A 22,197-nucleotide genomic window follows, 5' to 3' on the forward strand; every position below is an offset into this window, starting at 1 on the left:
CCGCTGATGACGTGGATCGCACAAGTGAGAATCACCATTTATACAGTACCAATGCAAATTCCGTGAACAGTATGACTGTAGTGAATACTCTAGCTTTGCATATGTTTTGCGCTCAGATTAATTACTTTGTTGCCCGAGCTGCATATCTTTTGTACAGTCATTCTGGATTATGCTCAAGTTTGTATGAAATATGACTGTTACAGTCCACCTATCAGAGAGAGACAATTATATTAATTCCACTACTTAACTAACTATAGGTTTATGGTGAAACAAAATTATTAGCCAAGAATTTTGCCATTGAATCACAATATTTTATTTTACACAACTTCTGTATTGGGAAGTGGGTAAATAACACGAAAACTAGGTCACGTAAACAAAAGTGTTGCGATACAAAAGAAAACATGTTTTTTTTTGTGTAATAACTTAGTTATATGCTTGTCTTCATCGACATAAATAATCACGGTAGTGACATGTTTAGTGGGCATTTGTTTATTTCCTCTACAGATACAATGGTAGAAAAATCTGTGACTGGCATATTTGGACCACGTTTTTTGTTATTGTCTATGTTATGTTTAACTCTATTGTATATTAGCTTTCGATTACATTTTATTATTTCTGTGACTGTCCGCTTCAGTCACACATCTGTAGTAAATGAAACATACCATCTGCAACAAAGGTGTGCCTCGATATTACCTCCATCCGAAAATTAGGCCGAAATTTTAACACTTGAAAAAAATTACTTAAAGGTCAATAAAAAGACATCAGACGTCAACTTTGCCACTGACTTTGTTACAGAGGGACTGCCCTGAGCTTTATGAGAATGGTTGTTATAATTCTTGATTTCTTATATTGCATCTCTTGTTTTTGTGTCTATCTGTATAATTATTTTGCATATATTTAGATTGTTGCGAAAAATGGTTCAGCGTGAAGTTATTTGCTATCTGCGTTGTGTAGCTGTGCAGCGTTCATTTACTGCTTCCTCGTATTTGTTTGCGTTTTTTTGTTGTTGTTTCTTGTCTGAAAACTATTTGTGGGCTACTTCATTGTGCTATGTGTTATTAGTACGCTGCTGACAATCGTGTGCCCGATTTTGATTGGGAGCGTTAGATGAGTGCCGCGCGGGGTAGCCGCGCGGTCTCAGGCGTCTTGTCACGGCCCGTGCGGCTCTCCACTTCGAGTCCTCCCTCGGGCATGGGTGTGTGTGTTGTCTATAGCGTAAGTTAGTTTAAGTTAGATAAGTAGTGTGTAGGTTCAGAGACCGATGACCTCAGCAGATTGGTCCCAGAAGACCTCACCACAAATTTCCAAATTTTCCAAATTTCAGTTAGACGAATATCAAGGTGATCCCTACCATATTAATTGTACAGTTACGTCTCAGCTCGTACGGGATATTGAGGTTTAGTGCAGCTGAGATGACTTCAGGCGATCTGCTTACTCCACAATCTACATCTACATTTATACTCCGCAAGCCACCCAACGGTGTGTGGCGGAGGGCACTTTACGTGCCACTGTCATTACCTCCCTTTTCTGTTCCAGTCGCGTATGGGTCGCGGGTAGAATGACTGCCGGAAAGCCTCCGTGCGCGCTCGAATCTCTCTGATTTTACATGAGTATAAATCAAAATATTTTACGCGGTACAAAAAGAAGTGCCTAATCGTTGTTTAGTTATAAATTATTTATTTTTGTTGTTTTCATTCTGACGTACAATAACGTAGCCATTAGCATCCAAGCATGGATAAAGGTAACCCACACAAAATAAATTGCATAATAACGAATAACATGCACCTCAAGGTACAATAAAAGTAAATCACTACTTTATTCATCGTGACAAAATTAGATCTGAGGTGAAATACAACAACAGTGACAAAAAGCTAACCGTTGCGATGAAATGAAATGATAATTTTGAGTAACGGCATTTAAGTTCGTTAATGCTATTTGGCACTAACATTCATTTCCAATGAACCATATTTTCTCACCAGGAGATTCAAATGGTCCAAATGGCTCTGAGCACTATGGGACTTAACATCTGAGGTCATCAGTCCCCTAGAACTTAGAACTACTTAAACCTAACTAACCAAAGGACGACACACGCATCCATGCCCGAGGCAGGATTCGAACCTGCAACCGTGGCGGTCGCGCGGTTCCAGACTGAAGCGCCTAGAACCGCTTGGCCACTCCGGCCGGCTCACCAGGAGACAGTTTGGTAGCATCACATATTTAAAAGTCGTCACAGTCATTCTGTAGTGCTGTACCAGCTGCTCAGTATTTCCCCTTTTTTTTGGTTTTCAAATTTTGCATTGTTTACTTCGTGTACCCTCATAATAACTTAGTGTGCACGAGTGTGTCAGTGCTTTTAAGTGGCTATGTGGAGTTACTTGTTATGTAAATGTATTTCTGACAGTTTTTATTATAAACGGTGACCATACCTTCGTCAACCTTGCTTATACAATTTGAGTGAATTATTTCATTTGAAGCAGATACACATGAAAGTACGCGCTACGCCTACATATATTTTGTAACTTGACATTAGGAGTCCGCTTAGCCTACGATCGATATTCCTTAGTGGGAAAGGTGTTTACGTAGTAAAACACGATGGCCGCGTTACTGCTTCTGGAAAGGAGACCCGAATACGAGTACAGAATCTTACCACTGTGCAACCTCACTCAACGAAATAAAATTCGGGTTTTGCGTCTCGGCGACGGTGAGATTGTAAGAGACGGAGCACAAGGTAGGACTGGACAAGAAATTAGGCGTTAAGGCATTCATTCGACTGAATTCCGAAAAATCTAAGTTGGAATGACTGTCGAAGTTTGAGGCTCATTCGTTTTCTATACAAATCCGTTGCCTTTGCCACCGAGCCGCCTTCCTCGTGTGTCAGTACTGGACAAATTGCCTATAATTTCATTCATCCCATCGTTTTCTACAGACCTGATTTATATTCTCATTGAAGTCCTTGTTTTGTAATGCGAGTACTGTTACTGGGTGTAAGAACCAGTCACTTCAGATTTACGTATCGATCCGTGCAAGACAGAGCGTAGTTCCAATATGTCCCAAAAGCCCGCTCGCGAAAATGCGATTTTTCAGGAGGTCATACATCGGGTTTTATTGAACACAGAAATAAGGGGTCAATTGTTTCGAATAGCCCTTGGCCTAGTAACTATTTGTGTACCTACCGGAAGAACGGGCATCCTGTAGCCATTCTACAGTATAGGGTCAAAATTTAAACATCAGACATTTTCTCCAAGTGGAGAAAATGGGTTGGTTCTTTTGTAATAGAATTTAGGACCTTAGGTGGCTTATAAAGACAGCATTTCTTTATGAGCGCTTCCTGAGAAAGCACCGCAAAACTTTAGTTTTTGAACACGAGGAGTGCTAATTGTGGGGACGGAAACTTCTATGATTTCTGTTCATGGCAAATTGTAAAAACAATTTAGCACCAATATCTAGGCAAAATAATCTGAAAGCCAGAAACATATCAAGTGAAGATTTAACACATTTTCCAATAACTCAAGAATAATTAAGTTACAGCAGATTAAGCAAAATTTGCTCAAGGTGAAGGCCAGTTTGTTGATCCGTCTCCGTAGATTGTTTGACTTTGTTGGCGGAGCCACGAAGTCACCTCCTGTTGCATCGCTTCATCGCTATCATAGTGAATTCCTCGAAGTTGTTCTTAACATAATGGAAACAGATGAAAATCTAATGGGGCGAAGTCGGGGCTATATGGAGGATGATCGAAGACAGTGAATCAAGTTATTGAATTGTTGCAGAAGTCGCTGTGCTCGTCTTTGGTCTGGCATTGTCACGGTGAAGAAGAGGGTGCTCCTACTGTGGTCGAACTCTTCGAATCAGAATTCTATTGCAGCACGCTGTTTATCACGCATTGACCTGGTTACATACGTTACGTACCGCTATGTTACACGCTACAGTTCGAAGCTCTCTGGTGGCAGAGGGCTGCAAATATGTAGACCTGAAGAAGAAGGACGTAGAACGTTAATAAAGTTCGTTTTATTCAAAAAAAGGTTTAAGAGTTTTGATGTAAAAAATTCGTAGGCATTACTTTACAGCATGCCCTCATGTAAATTGGCAGCTCGATTAATGACGTCACTGCAATCAGTGGGTACTTTTATTTGTCTTTGTGTCGAAAAATTCAGTGATTTGGAAGAGAATAGACGTGTAAACCTCCTGGAACTGTCATACGGGTGAAACGGCCGTTAGCGTATCAGATTGGGCCGCTCCAGCAGTCTGCGCAGGCCAAAGTGAAAGTCCAGCCGCTCTACGGCCGACATGTCTGGAATTAAAAGCACCGACCGGATGATGTTTTCCCACCGTTGCGCCAGATGATGCAAACAGAACAGTGCCTCGTGCAAGACTGACTTCATTATCCGTGTGCATAGGACTTGAGATAATAGGCATAGCGTGTGCTGGGCTCGTCGTGTGCGCATAAAAATTTAAATTAATGTCGTCCTCAGGCCCACAGGACAACTTGATGCCTAGTGGCCGTCTTACAGCGTCTTATGGGTGAGGTATGGGAGGGCATGGGGTTAGCACACCTCTCTGCCAGCTATTGTCGGTTTTCCAGACTTTGAACCCGTTACCTCTCTTTCAAGTAGCTCCTCAAGTGGCGTTATGAGGCTGAGCGCGTCTCTTATCAGTCCTCTCACCAAAGCCCTGTTAGTATGAGGAGGTGAACTCAGGTCTTCCTCATGGCATTCAAATGCGCTAACTACTAAGCTACGGCGGTGTTCACCTTTCTATTCCTGTAGCTTATACCTAAACTAAAGGGAAACTCTGATCAAGTAGTAACACAGGAAGTTCAGCTGCTCAGACTAACATGCGAAAAAAATCACCAAAATTCGCAAATGCGCGAGGACTTTAAATACGTGCTAAAGCCAGTAGTTCCAACCTGAAACTAGTTGATTATTCAACTCTGGACATCGATCTTTGTAGTAAGCGCGAGTCAAATGATGAGTCGTCGTTTCACCAATGTATCCAGCTAAATGAAAGTGAGATAACGTACATCTAAATGTGAATTAACTGAAGATCAAAGCGCTACTCTCTAGGATAGCCGTGCTTCTTGAAGCGCCGCTTGCAGGACGGGGAGGTGCGCCGGCTCTGGACCAAATCCGCCCGGTGGATTAACGACAGCATCCCCCGTTTCCTTCGAAGCTGAGGTACTGTTTCAATACAGTCTGAGAGCTTCTGTAATGCTGTTCGAGTTCAGGGGGAATACCAAGTGGCGTGAGGTGTGAATGGGAATTTGGATTGTGGAGGGAGGTGTGCTGGGGTAGTCTGTGAAATGCTGCAAAGCAAATGTGCCACGGTGGCGTAGTGGTTAGCGCATCTGCCTAGTTAGCACGAGACCCAGGTTCGGATCTCAGCCTTGGTACAAATTTTCATTTGTCGCTTCAGTCTGCATACATACATCACATACACTATGGGCCATTAAAATTGCTACACCAAGAAGAAATGCAGATGATAAATGGGTATTCATTGAACAAATATATTATACTAGAACTGACATTTTCACGCAGTTTGGGTGCATAGATCCTGAGAAATCAGTACCCGGAACAACCACTTCTGGCCCTAATAACGGCCTTTATACGCCTGGGCATTGAGTCAAACTTAGAGCTTGGATGGCGTGTACAGGTACAGCTGCCCATGCAGCTTCAGCACGATACCACAGTTCATTAAGAGTAGTGACTGGCGTATTGTGACGAGCCAGTTGCTCGGCCACCATTGACCAGACGTTTTCAATTGCTGAGAGATCTGAAGAATGTGCTGGCCAGGGCAGCAGTCGAACATTTTCTGTATCCAGAAAGGGCCGTACAGGATCTGCAACATGCGGTCGTGCATTGTCCTGCTGAAATGTAGGGTTTCGCAGGGATCGAATGAAGGGTAGAGCCACGGGTCGTAACACATCTGAAATGTAGCGTCCACTGTTCAAAGTGCCGTCAATGCGAACAAGAGGTGACCGAGACGTGTAACCAATGGCACCCCATACAGGGTGATACGCTAGTATGGCGATGACTAATACACGCTTCCAATGTGCGTTCACCGCGATGTCGCCAAACACGGATGCAACCTTCATGATGCTGTGAACAGAACCTGGATTCATCCGGAAAGTGACGTTTTGCCATTCGTTCACCCAGGTTCGTCGTTGAGTACACCATCGCAGGCGCTTCTGTCTGTGATGAAGCGTCAAGGGCAACCGTAGCCATGGTCTCCGAGCCGATAGTCCATGCTGCTGCAAACGCCATCGAACTGTTCGTGCAGATGGTTGTTGTCTTCCAAACTTCCCCATCTGTTGACTCAGGGATCGAGACGTGGCTGCACGATCCGTTACAGCCATGCGGATAAGATGCCTGTCATCTCGACTGCTAGTGATACGAGGCCGTTGGGATCCAGCACGGCGTTCCGTATTACCCGCCTGAACCCACCGATTCCATGTTCTGCTGTCATTGGATCTCGACCATCGCGATACGATAAACCGCAATCGCGATAGGCTACAATCCGACCTTTATCAAAGTCCAAAACGTGATCGTACGCATATCTCCTCCTTAAACGAGGCATCACAACAACGTTTCACCAGGCAACGCCGGTCAACTGCTGTTTGTGTATGAGAAATCGGTTGGAAACTTTCCTCAAGTCAGCCCATTGTAGGTGTCGCCACCGGCGCCAACCTTGTGTGAATGCTTTGAAAAGCTAATCATTTCCATATGACAGCATCTTCTTCCTGTCGGTTAAATTTCGCGTCTGTAGCACGTCATCTTCGTGGTGTAGCAATTTTAATGGCCAGTAGTGTATGTTTGATACTTGAAAAGGTCGTTGGATCCATATAGTTTCGTTTGATTAAACACCTATGCCTGGGTTTTAGTCAGGATCCCGGTTTCTTTCGATGGCGAGGTGCTATTTCAATACGGTTGGAGAGCCTCTGCAATGCCGTTGGTAGTCAGGAGGAATACCAAGTGGGGTATTATGTTAACATCTTTTAGGAAACTATAGGAAACAAATATGAGAAAAATGTTATTTAGATGAACATTTGCGAAGTGATACCGTGAAGTTCTGAAAATAAAAATAAAAATAAATGCGCCATCTTCCTGAGGAGTTGTTTTTAAATCATGAATTACGGTAGTGTAAGATAACGATAGGGAAAATACAAGATCACTGTGGACGGCGATACTGTATCGCAGAACAGAGCAGTCATAATGCACAGTGCGTAAGATACCTGTGCCTAGATTTTTCTCCCGCATCGCACAACAGTGTACAGGAAAACGAGGTAATGGGCTTATGATTCCGGATCTATGTAGTGCATTTAAGATATATTTAATAGACAAACTGCGTGTTTCGTTAAGAGGCTCCGGAAAGCCCTCTCATTCCAATGTTAAAATAAAACAAACCCTAAACTCCGTTCGAACAGGCTTTGGAAGCCCCAACGGTACCGACCGGCCACCGTGTCATCCTAACCCCACAGGCGTCACTGAATGCGGATACGGAGGGACATGTGGTCAGCACACCGCTCTCCCGGCCGTATGTCAGTTTAGGAGACCGGAGCCGCTACTTCTCAATTAAATAGCTCCTGAGTTTGGCTCACAAGGGCTGAATGCACCTCGTATGCCAGCAGCGCTAGGCAGACCGGTTGGTCACCTATGCAAGTGCTAGCCAAGTCCGACAGCGCTTAACTTCGGTGATCTGACGGGAACAGGTGTCACCACTATGGCAAGGTCGCTGCAATGTTAAAATAGAGCTTATAAATTACATGTTTTCTCAGAAAGTATTTGAGTTAGCAAGTTGAAATTTTTACAGGTTATTTATTGGTGTATTGCCTAAAGTGCAACTTAGGGATTTTTAAACAATTTGAATTCAGTTGTTAGAGATTAATTTTTTCTGTTGTAATGAAAATTAACTACTTTTGTGCAATTTTTTGTTTATAAGTTCAACAATATAAAGGTCTTTGGAGAAAAAGGCTGTGCTAATTTATGTGGAAGGGACTGTGTAACACTTCCTGAAAATTTGAACCAAACTGGTTTGGTAGATCCTGAGAAAACATGTAATTTGTATGAAAAAATTAAATTTTTGTAATCAAGGGAGAAAATTTGGATTACCATTTTACTGCATTCCAGGTCAATAGGATGGATTATCTTCATCTTCTACAATATCCTCCTCCATCTTCCTCTTTGTCCTCCTCCTGTTTACTCTGGCTTGTATTTCTAGACTATTTACTGCCCTGTCAGCAGCCCGAAGACATTCCTTATCTAAATCAAGCATCGTTTGTACCATGTTGAAACCTTTCTTCATTCCCATATTTCGAAATACTTTGCACCTTACAACACTGCCATGACTAAAAGTTGCGACAGCATCATACACACCAAAGTGAAGCGTTTCTATTCCAACAAACACAGTCTTGGGGGTTCTTGACCATATAACACTTTTTACACTTTCATTGGGGTTTTGTGTTTTTCCATGAACACACTTTTTCAGCAGTTCAGGTGCTGTTAAGTCTGTGAAAATAAGTTTTATCATCTCAATTACTGCATCAGGCAGACTATTTTTATAAGTGTACACTTCATCAGTTAGCAATCTCTTGTACTTACACCAACTGTTTTCTCCTTCGGGACACAAGTATTGATGGGGACTTTTTATGGGTTGAAAAAAAATACGAAAAAAGAGCCCAAACAGCTTTCTTCACTTCATTGACACTGTGTGTATTTTATCTAATAGCAATTCCATAGTAGTTCTGTATTTTGTCAACTACATTGTCAGTAAACCTTCCCTTCCCATCCAACCCTTTACCATCACTGAGTTTTTGGTTTTTGTTCGAACCTTTCAGTCGCCGAAGTCTTGATTCCATTCGTTTCCTTACGTGTTCAATACACTCAAATTTCTGCACTACATCATCACCACCATAGGGTTCCAGTTCCTGAGTACATTTGAAACTTTTAGAATCACTGTCATCAAGGTAATTCACAAAAGCCCTTCATCACACGCTACTCAACGTTGAAATATACTAGCAACACCAGCCACTTCTATTCCTCCACTACTGCCACTATAGTTAGATGTGCAGTTCTTTTCATGTGTATCTTCATTTTTTTGTAGACACATACAATATTTAGATATTCCTACTACATCTAGAACTTTCCCTGTACACATACTGGTGGCAGATACTACACCATGAAGAGATGTGGATCCCCGTTTATGCCAGGTACCAACCGAATGCTGCAGTCATGTCTCTGTTACCACTGATTTCTTTTACTGTCTCTTCCACAGCTTTGTTCATAAATTCTACTCAGATATCTTCTACTTTAGACGCTACACGTCTGTTATAGTTCGTAAACTTTTTGGGGGGGGATCTGGAAGATTCATCATGCCACAGAAAAGTGCACCTGCAGTAGCAAAAAATGTTCAAATGTGTGTAAAATCGTATGGGACTTAACTGGTAAGGTCATTGGTCCCTAAGCTTACACACTACTTAACCTAAATTATCGTAAGGACAAACACCCATGCGCGAGGGAGGACTCGAGCCTCCGCCGGGATCAGCCGCACAGCCTATGACTTCAGCGCCCTAGACCGCTCGGCTAATCCTGCGCGGCCTGCAGTAGCACCCTGTATGCAAGGCATAAAGAAATCTGCTGTTGTGTTCATAGATTTACAGACATTTTTTCATTTGGAGTTACTGCAACACTGTTCCAAAAGGTGATCATGTATGAACACTTACCACACTTAAATTCCGTTTCACTGGCAAGTACGACGTGATTTTTTATAGAGAGTTCCTGACCGACTTCGCTACACTGAATACTTCTTATACAGTTCGCAAAAATTCCGTTAAGAACTGACATATCAGATATTTCATTCACATCCGATTCGCTGATAAAACATTCATCTTTTTCACTAACTGAAGCAAGCTTTTACTGCAAAGCACTTTCTTTCTCACTTTCTTTGCAATGGGTAGGTCTACCAGCAAGGTTAAGTTCACACATTTGGTTATCGTCTTTATTGTTTACAGTAATAACACCTACCTTTGTCTTTCCAACATTTCTCGTAGCTGCCGACAGGTTTTGTTGATATACATCAATGGGGACAGCTGAAAATGTGTGCCCCGCCAGGGACTCGAACCCGGGATCTCCTGCTTACATGGCAGACGCTCTATCCATCTGAGACACCGAGAGCACAGAGGATAGTGCGACTGCAGGGACTTATCCCTTGCACGCCCTCCGTGACACCCACATTCCCAACTGTCCATAACATACTTTCGTAGTGTCGTTAATAGATATTTGCCCATTCACTCAGTACTCGAGCCAGACTAAGCTGACGAGTCCAGTAAGAGTTCGGGCAAAGCGCGCGCATTCCCACAGGAGGAGGTCAATGGCTGGGTAGTGGAACAGTTGGGAATGTGGGTCCCACGGGAGACGTGCACGGGATAAGTCCCTGCAGTCGCACTGTCCTATGTGCTCTCCGTGGCTCATATGGACGTCTCGTCGCGTCAGCCGTGCTGTGCGGACGTGTGCTGAGTTTCGTGCGCCGCGGTCTGCTGTGCTTCGGCGTGGTAAGTCGCAGTGCTTCTTGCATCGTTGCAGAAATTCTACATATATTGAAATTTGAAATATGAATCCGTGATGGCCCACTTGAAAAGACAAGATACCTTGAAATTCTCGTTTGATCGTAATTACGCCCGACCTAAACTACACGAAAATGAAGATTGGTTGGAATATGAAGTGAAAGTTGATTCAGAGGACGTCATTGGAATGTATCTTTCGATAGTGAGCGGCGTAGTATTTGTGAAATTGAGGGATGTTAACTTATGTGACAAAATAGTTGAGTCTTGCGGAGGAATTATGAAGTTTAAACATTGTGATGGAAACGTAGGCGAAGTCACCGTAACATATGCAGGGTTTGGAATAAGAACGATCAGGATATTCGAACTACCATTCGAAGTACCGGCGGAACGAATAAACGCAGTGATAGCGCCGTACGGTAAAGTTCTCAGCAATGTTGCCGAACGGTGGTCCAACGCGCGCAAATTCCAAGTTCTTAACGGAGTGAGACAATTAAAGGTCGATTTGTACAAACATGTACCGTCATACATCAGCGTCTGTGGATACCGAGGTATCGTTATATACGACGGCCAGCCGAGGACGTGCGCGGCGTGCAGATCTCCCGGCCACGTCCGCGCGGAGTGTTTACAGCGGCGAGTGGCGCAGCTGCCGGCTGGCGAGGCGCCGCGACCGCTGGCTATGACTGCGCTGCCAGCGACTTACGCTACGGCTGCCCGCGGCCTAGTCCTGACCCCAAGCCCTGATGTGAATTCGGAGAACCATCCAACCCGAGAAGAAGCCCAGATTGCCGCCACTGACACAACAGAAGCTAGGCCACCCGAACCTAAGGAAATCGTGACAGCTGTAACGGTTTCAACACAACAGACACCGAAAGATATTGGGAGCCACAGCAAATTCTCCGATTCCTCCGCTGTTGAGAATGACATACAAGAACCATCCCGGAATGAGCAACCTCATAGTGAACTGATTTCTCTATTGACACCATCATCCACCAAGAGCACGGTCGACAATTTGGCTCGAAACACCACCCGCTTACAAGATTTGAAGAATGCTGTGGAAGACAACATCAGACAGCAGCCGGTGAAAACCTAAACGGCAAACACGAAAACAGAGCCCTGAAGAGATTCAAGAACTGGAGAAAAAACTCTCCTGTACAGAAAAAATTCTTAAAACAGATCGAAGCGGAAAGCAAGGCGTGGTAGACATCGGAAAACCAGACATCCCCAACCCGAATGAGGACGTACAGATGAAGCTCGCCCCTCCAATTGAAGAACCAATGGACACTGTTGACCGCTGCGGAACTGATACGAGGACAGCATGGTCTGACGACACTGAATGCGCTTAGTTGGACAACCGAATGACGCAGGCGTATAAAATCGCCAAGCTCAATGTAAACAGAATAGTTTCGGACGTAAAGTTACAATCTGTGAAGGATTACTTATATGTCGCCGACATTGACATAGTGATGTTACAAGAGGTAGTTACGACCAAAATAGCGGATGTGTACGGATATGAGGCGATCTTAAACAAAGGCAATGAATGTGGAACAGGAATATTGTTGAAACACGGCATACCATGTACAGCAAAAGCAATACTTGAATCTGGACGAGGCATAACTGCACAAATATTTGATCTACTTCCTGTTAATATATATGCTCCCTCTGGATCCAGCGGAAAACGAGCAAGGGGCAAACTGTTCCGGGACGAAATTGTCCCATTAATAACGGATCCTCGACTGCACATAATTTTGGGTGGAGATTTTAACTGCGTATTGCGTCCAGAAGATCAAATCCCGAACTTCAACTTTTGTGAGGACCTGTTGATGTTAATTAACGGACTAGATATGATAGATGCTTGGTGCCACCTTCGCCCGCACACCCGAGGATACACGTACGTATCCAGTACTTTGGCAAGCAGACTAGACAGGCTGTATGTAACGAAAGGTTTTATCCATAATGTAACTGACTGTGAAATTTGGCTTCTTAACTTCTCGGATCACTGCGCATTTCATATAACCGAGAAGCATACTAAACAAAAAACATTCCTGGGAAGGGGTGTATGGCAGCTAAACGTGTAATTTTTTGAGGACGCAGTACTGAAACAGGAGATCCATGATACATGGCAGCGTTGTCTTTGAATGCAATCCAGATATCCAACACGCATCATGTGGTGGCTAAAGACTGCGAAACCGCAGATAAAAAAATGCATCGCACGATATGGTCGCACGAAAGCTTACTGGCGGAAACACACCTTGGAGTATCACTTTCTTTGCCTCCGCGAACTATATGATGATAAAACGCACTAAAGCAAGAATAACGGCGTTGGTACGACAATCACTAGAGGGGAAAAAAGTTCGATCGCGTCCTCCGATTGAACTGACGCAGGAGAATACGTCCGTATATCACGTGATACGGGAAGCCAAGAGAGGTAAACAAAAGTTAATCCACACTCTCAGTGATGAACAGGGAAACGAATACGATCAACAAGTCACAGTAAAAAAATACGTGGTGCAACATTATACAGATTTTTACTCCGCATCGGTGACTGATGCGACGGCAAGTGAGCCGCTTTTATCCAACATTCAATCCGAGTGACAACGCCGACCATGTATCCAACATAACTGAGGAAGAAGTATGTGCCATAATCAAAGATTCGCCTACAAAGAAATCTGCTGGTTTAGATGGCCTACCCATAGAATTTTATCCTTGTTTTTGGCACATCATAGAACCGGAATTCATCAAAATATGCAATGAATTATTGGGAGACGTGCAGATGCCATCTCAGTTTACCGAAGGAATGATTGTACTGATGCCCAAAAAACCACGTAGCACTACGCTGAAGGATTTTCGACCACTGACACTGCTCAATTCCGACTATAAAATCTTCACCCGACTCATAAACTGTAGACTGAAGACGGTACTGCCGAAAGTACTTGGCCCTTATCAAATGTGCTGTCGCGGGGAGATCAATGTCGAATGCATTATGTGAATATAAAGACATAATATATTTGTCGTGGCTATGCAAATGCAATGTTGGTCTCATGTTTTTAGACTTTGATAAGGCTTTTGACCGCATCAACCACCATTTTCTACTAACTGTAATGCAACGGATGGGATTCAGTGCTCATTTTATTCAGATCATACGCAAATGTATAGTCGGAACTTCCTCTCGAATCAAAATTAATGGTCAGCTAAATTCACCAATCCCGATCAAGCAATCAGTGAGACAAGGCTGCCCCCTTTCTATGGCACTATACGCAATCGCCGTAGAACCATTACTGTTAAACCTGCATCACAGGTTACAAGGTCTGCAGGTGTTGGGTACAAAAATCGTGTGTCACGCTTATGCTGATGACGTCAATGTAGTAGTTAACACGCACTCAGAAATGGAAGTTGTTCAACAAATAATCCACGCTTACGCCACTTCTTCCGGAGCCAAACTCAATGAACAAAAATCGAAAATTTTGCCTATCGGAGCCCATATGGAGACCATTCAAAGAACATGGCTACAAAGGACAGAGAAGACGAACCACTTAGGTATGATTCTAATGGCCAACGCAAGAGAGATGACAGTAGCCAACTGGGACCATAAACTACATATATTCAGGGCTACTCTCCGTGAACACAAAACTAGAACGCTCAATCGGATACAAAGAGCTCTATTGATTAATAGCTATGCGCTAAACAAAATATATCACATCACAGCAGTGTTACCAGTACCCAAGGATACAACGCAAAAGCTTTTAGCTGCAGCGTATTGGTTCATATGGAGCGGAAACATCTTTAAAGTCACCATGCCAACTATAGTGTTAAACCGCGCCGCTGGTGGTTTGGGCGTCAAAGACATCAAGAACCAATGCACTGCCGTATATATGGACCGAGTCCGCAAAATACTGCAGTCACCCCAGCCGACAATTACGAAAACGTTATTCAACAGGTTAGCCCCAACGAGCAAAAAGGCCCCAGTCGATGTTGGTCGCATCAGCGCTCAACTCGATCACGTCCGGACTTAGTACCTGGAAATGAGCTATATTCAAGATACTTCACAGCTGCTTATCACCAGAAGGACCTATTGCCACCTCACGAGACACTATAGGCAAAACCCAATGGAAGCGAAATATCCAGCGGTCAACTGGAGTAACGTCTGGAAAAAGTAGTGTCCACGTGGTATGACATGGTAAACGAGAAGGTTCTCACAGGTGAAAAGCTGCACAATATCAAAATGAAGCAGAGTCCGTACTGCGATCATTGCCATACTGTAGATACCTTGGCACACATTTTCATCTGCCGAGACCAATACCACATATGCAACTGGACTGGAAAAAATCTCGCAATAATTACTAGAATCACAGACTTTGCTATAACACTTAAAGATGTACTTCAACCAGACTGGCATTTCTTTCCTGCAACAAAGCACAATAGCTACACTTGGATTATCGGCCAGTTTGCATATTTTGCAGTTACGAATACACATGCGATTATAGACGAGTACATACAGTATATAATGGGAGAGCACCACAACCTAAAAACGAGTCGGAAATACAAAGCTTTGTTTCAAAATTTCTTACTTCACACTTTGCCACAATGAAGCGGTAATTTTTTGGTTGGTGTACAACACTACAGCGAGTCGATACTAATTTTGCTTCATTATAATTAAGTTGGCATTTATTTATTTATTTATTTTTATAGTACGGCAAGTCAAAGTGCCTCAGGAAAACTAATTTTGCCAGAAGCCGTAACATAAAACAAATCAGAAGTGCTTGATTGATTTCGTGTTCTTCTGTTTTTCGGGTATTGGACAGTTTGTCACGGAAAGAAGATTTATTCAGTTTCTGTATATATTATTTAATAAAAAGTAGGTTAAGTTAGGGTGAAAGTGGCGGTGGCAACAGATTGTTCTGTTTTCTTTTTCTTTTTTATTTATTTATTTATTTTTTTAATTTTTAGGTTACATAGGATTTTGGGGGTGATATGGGTGATAGGGGCCAACGCCTGAAGTGGAAGAGATCCAGGGAAAAAAAAACCATCGCGAGTTCAAATAAAAAAAAAAGTTGGATTGATAATAGGTTCATATACTTATGGTCTGGAAAAAAAAGTAGCATAATGGTAAGTGTTACGCACTGTAGATAAGATGTCGAAAAAAATGGATAGAGCGTTTGCCATGTAAGCAGGAGATCCTGGGTTCGAGTCCTGGTCGGGGCACACATTTTTAGCTGTCCCCATTGATGTATATCAACAACACCTGTCGACAGCTAAGGGTTTCGATTTAATTATCATTTGCTTTCTAGTTACTTTACGTTTGGCCATGACAATCTTTCAATAAAACAGAGACTTCAATGAACAGGTTTCACTACTAATACTTTGAGGATTACAAAAGAGTAAATAAACATAAAACACGACAATTTTTATTTAATCTCATTTTGTTCTTTATTGTTCGTTGACTTTGTTCGTGGCGGACGTCCGTTGACACTCGTTCAGGTTGTTCGTTGATCCGTTCACTCAGTTTTTTATTACAGAGGGTAGCTAAACCCTCTGACCGAACACGCTGAGCTACCGTGACTTCAACGAACAGCTTTCACTACTAATATTTTGAGGATTACAAAAGAGTAAATAAACATGAAACACGACAATTTTTATTTAATCTCATTTTGTTCTTTATTGTTCGTTGACTTTGTTCGTGGCGAACGTCCGATGACACTCGTTCAGGTTGTTCGTTGATCCGTTCACTCAGTTCTTTATTACAGAGGGTTGCTAAACCCTCTGACCGAACACGCTGAGTTACCGTGCCGGCTACGACAATCGACCGAGCGATATATGTTGATCTATCACAGTTTAGCCATAACACTTATTTTGTAACACTTATTTTCTCTCACATCACTAAAATGTACATGATGAGCATGTAGATTCATGAGTGCAACATTTGGCAGGAGTTTAACAGCGCCACAATGGATAACGCCCATGCAGAGCATATTTCAAAAATATTTTTAAACAACTTACGCAAACAAGTCTTCTAAACTACATAAATTATATATCAACTGAGAGGGGAAAGTCTGTAGATTTTTAAAATGCAAAAAAGGAAAAATTGAACATTTCATGGTTTTGAAATTTCGGAGCCCATTAACGAGTTTGCCATAAACCGTATCCATATACGGACAATCCATGTAAGAGTCTCTAATTAACACAAGGGTAAACATTTCAAATATAACAACTTTCTTGTAGAACGGCAGATGAAAATAATCTTATTTTGGATTTTTAAAAATAATATTTTGGTTTATTTCTAGCCCACTCCTTGCGTAAGAAAGCTGCGTGAGGTATATTTTGTGATATTGTTTGAGGTGAAGTTTCTGCTATGCGACACAAAATCAGATCCGCCATAGCGAGGAAACTCATAAAACGGTAAGTTTTTGTTGTTAAAGTTGTTTTATTGCTCGTGCTCTTACCTGCAGAACTAACGAAGGGCATTAGACGATTAAGAGAGTTCTAGGTAAAGTTTTTCAAGTGGCTGTAACATCACGTAATGACAGTCCCTGTGAACTTGAACTTCGAACGGCTTAGTCGACTTACGCAAACAAACAGCTACCATGTTCTTTCCGTGAGCATATCCCTATAAGCAAGTTGTTCATATAAAAATGTGTTTGTCTCATCGTCGGCCCTCTGAACATTTTGTTTATCTGTTTTACCATCGCTCTGTCACTTATTTGTTGCTATTGACAAGGCGGCAGCTACAAGCTTAATATTTGAGAGGTTAGACGCAAATCGACACACTCAATAGAGTATGTAGGTGAAAGAATGAAAATGTACACGTCATGCTGGCTGGATGGAATTTTAATCGCCATCCTCCGAAACGAGAAGCCATCGGCTGCCTGAACAATCATGAAACGGTTCAGTAACTTAAGACTAGGACAACGGCTGATGAAAGCAGAAAGGCGGTAAAGAAACAGCTTTGACTTTTCACTTTGAGGCTCATTATCTCATTTAAGGGCTTTAATAAGGGGATTACGCTATAAAGATGATTTAATATGGTATATTAATGAGATTTCTGGAGAACGCTAAAAGTTAAAAGGACTGGTATGAACTTTACACAGAATAGGCTAGGAAACTAATGCGTTCAAAAAAGGAGAGGATGATAGGAAATTTCTCAAGATAGAGACTGGCTTCCACGATACTAGGTGTGGTAGAATGAAAAATAAAAATAAAATACAGAGATTGTAATCCATCCAGCAAATCAGTGAGGATGTTGTATGTAGGTGTATGTTGTATGTAGATAAAGAGGGTCTTACAAGAAAGGAGTTCGTGGCGGGCCGCATCAAATTGATCAGAATACCGATGACTCAAAAACAAAGAAAGAAATGAATGATGTGGGCGAAGTTTCTTTACAATAATTATTATTGTGCGAGGATGTAGGCGTTACAAAGAGAATGCATCAGTCTCCTCCTGTCTCAAAAGAAAGACGGGCTGCCAGTTTTCTCGTTTCCATTCAACTAACATATGATCAACGGTATATAAATCCACACTCCACAAATCAAGGAAGATGACTGCCGCAAGCTAGAGAGTCACAGAGCATGTGCGGCCGCTAAATAAGTCTTTCCCAAAAATTCTAACAACGAAAATTCTTTCCATCATCAGGATTTTTGTCTGGTATAGCGAAATAAATCCCACTCTAGTGACTTCGGCAGTCGAAATGGGAGCTAACTAAACATTAAACAATGTACATGAAGGAATTCTTTGTCTGGAGATAGTACAATGCATGTTTTCTCCGTACGTAGCCAGTGACGCAAGTGTTCTGAAGAGGAACAGTTCAAATGGTTCAAATGGCTCGGAGCACTATGGGACTTAACTTCTGAGGTCATCAGTCCCCTAGAACTTAGAACTACTTAAACCTAACTAACCTAAGGACATCACACATATCCATGACCGAGGCAGGATTCTAACCTGCGACCGTAGCGGCCGCGCGGTTCCAGACTGTAGCGCCTAGAACCGCTCGGCCACTCCGGCCGGCCGAGGAACAGTCTATGAGCCATAATGGTTACAGTAATAATTATGTCTAGATGAAATACAACTAAAATAATGAGGTTGTTTTCGCTCTTGGAGCCATTTTGAGTAAAACCATTATAGACTGCGGTTGCAGAAGATGTTTGAGCGACAGGTGCCCGCTATTTCCCAATGTTGTTTCTCAGCTTTCAGTGAAACAGACATACAAAGATAAAAGGGGTAAGAAATCATACCATATACAATCATGCTGTAATGAGCCACCGGAGATCACAGGTCGTTTTTATCAACATACTCAGAAAATGCCCCTGAGACAACTCCAAAACGTTGTTACACCATAATCTGACTCTTGAACACGTATCCGGGTGGTCTACCTGGAAGCACTTTAAATGTATCTGGAAGTCATTCCTTCCTTGGAATGACACGTAGTGAGTTTGAAGATGTATTATGGTATACGCAAGTCAATACTTGTTTCATATGTTCATATGCGTGCTAGCGATTCATAGATCGCGTTTCACTCGTACGCCATGACCCTGATTTCTTTTTATTTATGGTATTTTCTTTTGCTGGGAATGACTAATCTTCCATGCGGTTGAAACTCCGCGGCAGATTAAAACTGTGTGCAGAACCGAGACTCGAACTTGGTACCTTTGAACAGATGGAATTTTTCTAGTGCCATTGTTGTGACCTGTTCTGCAATTTTGGTCATTATCATATGTACCGTTCAGAATTTAAAAGTTTGATGTTCTGTTGTCCCTTAACTGTATCTAATGCACTTGGTCCCTTCTGTGGTGTTGGTTAGTCACACGGATATTGGTAGGATTATAATTAGCTCCATTTCGCTACATAACCACTGCCATAATTTTGCACTAGACATTTAGAAGTCGTTTCCATTTTCTACAAATAGTCAGACAGTTGCCCATAATGTTTAATTTCCTTCCTTGTTTGAATCGTATTGTAAGTACTTGGCTACACGTGTGCTGTAGTAGAACAATAGCGCAAGACAGCTGGCGTGTACCGCTGACGTCAGTATGTTTTAGAATTGTGGAACACGTTTTATGCTCACGTATTATCACATTTCTGAAGAAAGAAAATCTGTAGAAAGCGACATGAATGATCGTCTGAAGTCCAGCTCGCTCCGTTCATCTACGAGATCCCGACGTCCAAGTTGATTCCGCGTTCCGTGACTTCCAGGAGGCGTTCTGTAGAGTTCGTCACTATCGCCTAAAGAATAAATAAGAGCGTACGGAGTATCATACCAGGTTTATGATTGCATTGAAATAGGGCACATCACTCTTAATTGAGACAAATATTCAGTCATAAAAGTTACTTCGGGCATACGCCAATGAACTGTTGTAAGACCATTACTAATCACAATATATACAGGGTAGGCGAGAATTAATTTCGTGTGAAAATGGTTCATACATCTTTTTATACTTAAACAATCTTCATGAAACAAGAAAGATTTTGTTGCTTAAAACAGTAGAATTGTTACGTATTGCTAAAATTCAACATAGTCATCAACATTATCTACCAGTTTCTGTAAACGGATGTGGATACTTGTTACAGGCGTCTGCAGACAATTCAATTGTATGTTTCCAATTCATCAAGAGTTTTTGGGTTTGTACGAAAAACTACCTCTTTCGCCCACCCACAGGTGAAGAATGGCAGGGCGTTACGTCAGGAGTCCTTGCTGGTAATTCAAGGTGGCCTCCGGCCAGAGTGGCCGAGCGGTTCTAGGCGCTACAGTCTGGAACTGTCGCAGGTCCGAAACCCCGAAACCTGCCTCGAGCATGGATGTGTGTGATGTCCTTGGGTTAATTAGGTTTAAGTAGTTCTAAGTTCTAGGAGACTGATGACCTCAGAAGTTAAGTCCCCTAGTGCTCAGAGACATTTGAACCATTTGAACCAAGGTGGCCACGACGTCCAAACAAGGGTCCTGGAAAATGGATGTCGAGCCGCGCGCAGACAGGATACGCGAAGTGTGGTGGGGCTCCTTCTTGGATAAAGATTAGGTCGTTGTAATTATCACACATGGATACTACATCATGGACATAATTTTGAAACAAACACCGTTCTGCATTCATTGGGTCCCGAATGAGATACGGACCAACAGCTTCCATGGATGTCAATCTGCAGCACACTGTGACCCTTGGGTGATGTTAACTTGGGTCAACAACAAGCTCTCGGATCCTCTGGTGCCGAATAATAATAACAACTATGCAGCAAAAAACATGGTTTCATCAGACCACAATATATTACCGAAAATATTGGAGCAAACTTCATATCAGGCAACCATCTTCTCCACGTATTCCAACCGATGACCTCAGTCTTCTGTCGACCATTCCTGGCAGTAATGTGGTTCCCATGGACGAAAATTCAACACTTTCTTCAGAAAACTTTGGGTTATGTATCGGGTTAAGCCACTTCCAGGAAATGCCTGTCTTTATGATTTTTGAAGATTTCGAGTTAACATTTTCTAGACAACTTGCACTTTTTCCACTGTCCTCGATTTTGGGAGTGCCTGCTTCTCCTGACCTGTCAGATTTTAATCTGACAGCTTCTGTGTCCTTCAGATTCGAATGGCAAATCATTATGGTCTTTGGCTCTACCGAGACGCGAGGTACTTGAACACTTCGTCAGCATCTCTGTACCTGTTCCACGGATTGCCATACCTCGTGCCGGGAAGGCAACTGAGCCTGCTCACGCAAGGTTAGACCGTGCGCAGTAGTATGCCACTTGTATTTGCAATGACATAAATGAGATACAATGCAATAAATTCTGACAATGTAAGGAACAAAGAATTTTTCCTGAAACTTAGTTAAATAATACAAATGCTACAAAGAAGCTTCAAGAGGTAATTAATTCTCGCCCATCCTGTATAAATGACGTAGTAGATAACATCGAAAGATCCTCGGGGCTTTTCGCGGATGATGGTGTTGCATACAGAGAAGTAGCGACGCTAGAAAACTGTAGCGAAATGCTGCAAGACCCGCAGAGGATCGCGGCTTCGTGCAGGGACGGGCGGTTGATATTCAACAAAAACCAATGTAATGTACAACGCATCAATAAGCAGAAAGACCCATTTCTGTGTGATTACACGATTGCAGAAGAATGTTTGAAAACAGTGATGTCGATTAAAAATCCGGGAATATGCGTCCAGGTCGATTTAAAGCGGAAAGACTGTGTAAAACTAGTTGCAGGTATTACAGATGCCAATCTGAATTCATCGGGAGAATCCGCAGAAAGCGTAGGCCACTCACGGAGTAAGCGTCTTACATAACCCTTGTTCGACCAGTACCTGAATATTGCTCTTGTAGCCTGGTATCAGTACCAGGTAGGATGGACAGATGAAATAGAGAACATCCAAAGAAAATCAGCGCATAGCTTTATAGGTTTCTTCAGGAAACGCGAAAGCTTCTCGGAGATGTTCGGCCAACATCAGTGGTGGACGCTGCAAAAGAGGCATAGAGCATCACTGTGTGGTTTACTGTTAAAATTCCGAGTGCTTTCCTTCCTGGAAGAGTATACTGCTTCTTACTACGGATATCTCGCGGAAAGGCCATGGGTGGAAAGTAAGAGAGATACGAGTTCACACAGAGGTTTACAAACAATCGTTTCTCGCGCGGACAATTCGTGACTGAAAACGGAAATGGGTA

The sequence above is a fragment of the Schistocerca serialis genome, chromosome 1 (assembly GCF_023864345.2).
Source record: "Schistocerca serialis cubense isolate TAMUIC-IGC-003099 chromosome 1, iqSchSeri2.2, whole genome shotgun sequence".
Taxonomy (NCBI): Eukaryota; Metazoa; Arthropoda; class Insecta; order Orthoptera; family Acrididae; genus Schistocerca; species Schistocerca serialis.